Genomic DNA, 4,527 nt, shown 5'->3' with positions numbered 1-4,527 from the left:
TTGGGCATCGACTCCATTGTTACATTCTATTCATGCATGAGGTTGATACTGGAGTGAGTAAGTGTAATATAGAGTTGTCAATGCGTATGTAAAATAAATAATAACATGAAACAACCATAGGTGTTGGTGGGTAGGTAGGAGGGCACATTTGAATCAATATTTAACATTCCAAAAATAGAAGCTGACACTGATAATGCCCTATATATTGACCCTGTTTGCAGATTCTTACATAAGTCAACAGCCAATGCTAGCCAATGCTTGATTAGCCAATGCTATATTTTAGCAAGCTCTCCATGTTTTTTAATAACAAAAAGAACAAAGCTAAAGAAGTGTTTCAGAATCCCTCCTGTAAGGTTGTTCTGTGATGCAAGCAGACCATAACTGTGGTTAATATGAACTTTAGAATGGCTACATGGTCAAACATGAGACATGTACCAAATTTCCCAAACTAAGTTTACACTTTTTACAATAGCAGTTAAGATGTGCTAATGGACATCTCAGTCAAGTCAGTCAAAAAACAACTTTATTTGGTTTATCATAACCATAAAGCATGAAGCAAAAACAAATATAAATAGACCCACATAAAAACATCATTTTTCAGTAAAACTTCTAAAACATTACTAAATCTAAAAAAAAAAAATCCCATAGCGGATTCCCATGTGCATTTACTCTTTATCTGCTTTCGATAATAGGGTGTTCACTTTAATCATAAATTTTACACCACGACAAATTAGAATATTGGACATGCCTCTCATCCAGCTTATTACTGCCTGCTTGCAGGTATGAATTTTTAGGTGCTTAAAGTGTGCCAGTAACAGCTTCTTTCGTTCCATTTTTAAATGATCACAAACACATATTAAATGACATATTGATTCCTTACAGTATCCGCACAGCCGGCAATTTTTTGATAGTTGTTTTCTTTTCCAGGTAGCGACTAAGGGGCATATTACCAAGCAATAGCGATAATTATCGCTTTTGCTTGGTTAGAGACAAAAATTTACCGCTGAGCTGCGGCGATTTTTACCGCAGATAAACCTTGGTATTACCAAGGTTTATCGCAAATGCGATAAAAATCGGCCGCAATGCATGAATATCACTGAAAAGTCCGCGATATTCATGCATTACCAAGCTAATGCTCTTAGCCATGTTATCCACCTCCCATTGGATAACATGGCTAAGAACTGCTCAGGCAAGGTGTTAGCTTTTGGAGATATTCGCGCTTAGCGCGAATATCTCCAAAAGTTGGTAATAGGAGATAGTGATGTTAGCAACTGTTTCCAGTCGCTAACATCTTGGCACGCCCACTTTGCATGTCATTAGTGATAAATATCACTGACATGCAAAGTGGGGCCCAAGATGGTCGCTATCTCCTACTAGCTGTTGCTAACTGGTGTTAGCGACAGCTAGGTAATAGGGAGATAATTTTATCTCCGCTTTCTTGGCTTTTAAAGTCAAAAAAGCGGAGATAAACCCCCTTGATAATATGCCCCCAAGTCCTTTGTATTGTGGTCACCCAATCTATATTCAGTAAACTTCTTTTTTTAAAATAGCCAAAAATGCGCCATTAAATAGGGTTGTGGTTTTAATGAGGTATACAAATTTATTACTGCCCATGCATGGCGTCTTTTGGACAATCTTTTTTTATCTTCCAGAAATGACAGTTTTTTAGCTTTGGCGTCACATGCTTTATTAAATGTAGCTCTCTCCATCTTTTGTTTCCAGACTTCTTCCATGACTAGTACCGCCAGAGCAGTTCGCATGGAATCGCCCCATGTGTTTGTTATTCTTGTAATGTATTGATTTTGTATTTTCAACCAACTAAGTAGTTCAGCGACCCAGGTTCAGAAGCTCTAAGTTTTCAGCACAGTTTTACAAATGTTGCCTTTCTTTGGTATTCCTGGTTCTGGAGGCCGAATCCTAGGCGCACTTGTGCTGGTGATGCACCCATTGGAAGATTAAAAACTGTTTTAAATGTTTTTATCTGCAGATCGTTTAAAATAATAATTTCTTGGCCATGCCAGATTTCCAAGCAGTAGGACAAAGTCAGAAGCAATTGTGCTGCCATTATTTTCAGAAGATGCCCATGTGAAGGGCATTGAAATTTTTTACGGAGTTGTTTATAGGCAAAAATCTGTGACAGAAGTCTTTTACTTTTATGCCCATTTTTTGCTCCATAAAGGACATTCTTTGGCCTAATTTGATGCCTAGATACTTGTATGCAAGAACATCAACTAGAGAGTAAAGGCGTGGACAATCACTCCTATACCCCTGTCAAATTTTGTTAAACAACTCAGGAGTGATTTAGTGAAAAAATACAAGAGGAATTTTATAGAATTTTTTTTAAAAAATGTTTTTAAGTGTATTTTCTTATCTTTTAGCCCCCTGAAAAGGCAAACTAGAAATAATGAAACACCCAGGGCAGCCCCTGCCCTTGTGCATACACAAAAAGAGAAAGAAAATTATTTCTCTTTTTAAAGGACCCTCACTCACCACTAATTGGTGACATGCTTCATCATATGGTCCCCGCTGGGGTGACCGAGTGCCTCCCCAGCGTGATAAACGCCTGAATTACAGTGGAGTGGGATGATGGTGTGTGAAACAGTGCTCTAACTAATATGTGAATTTGAACTGTGAGTGAAATTTAAAAAAAATACATGGTTGTAAGCCATTGAAAATTTTAATAAAGGTCAACCAGTATTGGGTTAAAAACAGTGCAAGACGGACAAACCCAGGTTCTTTATTAAGAAACCTGTGTCCTGAATTCAATTGGTCAACATGTGTCTGCTGTTAGAAATGCTTATTCGCTCAGCATTCGTCAGGACCTAAATATAAAACCTAAAAGGGTCCTCCGGTGGTGTATGCTCGCTAAGGCTCACCCTCCCGTGAGGATCTTAATGTGAAAAATACATTTTCTTCAAACGTGATACTCACGGATATATCCCATGGTGACTCACTGAAATTCACAGAAGTCAGAAAAAGGCCTGTAAAGATCAAGGGAAAAAGAAAATACAATGACATATAAAGACATAAGCTGACATGGTTCCTTCTCTGTCAGAAAGTTTATGTTTATGTTTATGTTTACGTAATTTTTATTGCGCAACAAATACCCTGAGGTGTCTCGGCGCATTAGAACTTCATGGGACGAGAGCCAGCAGGTGGGATCATTGATCAAATAGCCAGGTTTTCAAGGATCTGCGGAAGGCGACGAGAGTGGGGCAGGTGTTGATCGATATGGGCAGAGAGTTCCAAAGTCTGAGAGTCGCCACCAGAAAAAGGTCTGTCTCCCCAAGTTGAGGTTCTGGTGCGAAGGACTGGTAATAGGAAGGTGGAAGCCGATCACAGGGATCTTTTAGGGGCATAGATCAGGAATGGGTTCCTAAGGAAACGAGGCCCAGTCTCATGTATGGCTTTATAGGCGATACAAAGTGCCTTAAATTTGATCCGGTTCCTGACTCCTAGCCAATGGAGATGGCGTATTGCCAGGGAGGCAGAATGATGTTTGGGGATGCCGAGCAGGACTCTGGCTGCCACGTTTTGAATAGACTGAAGCTTGTTTAGGACTTGTTCTTGTGCATTGAGGAAGAGCTTGTTACTATAGTCTATTTTGGAGAAGACCAGGGTGGTAATCAGTGTTTTTCCTGCTGAGTCTGGCAGGTATGGAAGCAGATTTTAAATTTTTCTCGGCATGAAAAAGGAGGATGAGACCACTGTGTTCACGCGATGTTTAAATGACAACTTGTCGTCAAATACGACTCCCAGGTTTCTGACCTTGGTCACTGGGACAGGCGGAGGCCCCATTTGCTTGGGCCACCAGATGGAGGACCAGTCTGGAGAGAGGGTGCCAAAGGTCATAACCTCGGTTTTATCCAAATTTAGTTTAATGCAGTTCCTCGACATCCAGGAGCAGATGGCTAACATCCCCTCCTGGAATCTTGAGGCAACTACTGGTCCGTCCCTGTGTACAGCCAGCACCAGCTGGGTGTCATCAGCGTAGGTGGTTAAAGACAACCCGTGCGCTTTTATGACTCTTGCCAAGTCCGCTACATATATGTTGAATAATGTAGGGCCTAACAAGGAGCCCTGAGGCACCCCGCAGGGTAAGGTGAAGAAGGGTGACTAAAACTCCCCCAACCTAACCGCCTGCGTGCAGTTGGCCAAAAGGATGTAAGCAGGTTTTTGGCCAAATGGTTGACCCCCAAGGCTGCGACACGGTTGATCAAGATGGAGTGATCAACCGTGTCGAAGGTGGCGGACAGATCTAAAAGTGTGAGGACCGCCGCCCCACCGTGGTCTAAGATGGTTCTAATTTCATCAGAGGCTTTTATCAGGGCGGTTTCTGTGCCGTGGCCCTTCCTGAACCCAAATTGAGTGTCATCCAGGAGTTGATGCGTGTCAATGAATTCTGAAAGCTGTTGGTTCATCAGAGATTCAAAGATGTTAGCAGGGAAAGGAAGACAAGCAATGGGTCTATAATTGGCTGAGTCACCAGGGTCAAGGGAGGTTTTTTTTAGCAGTGGTTTAATAATT

This window comes from Lissotriton vulgaris, unplaced genomic scaffold (assembly GCF_964263255.1).
Source record: "Lissotriton vulgaris unplaced genomic scaffold, aLisVul1.2 SCAFFOLD_1085, whole genome shotgun sequence".
In the NCBI taxonomy this organism is placed as follows: domain Eukaryota; kingdom Metazoa; phylum Chordata; class Amphibia; order Caudata; family Salamandridae; genus Lissotriton; species Lissotriton vulgaris.
The sequence above is the reverse complement of the archived record's forward strand: the minus strand, read 5'-3'. Positions refer to the sequence as shown.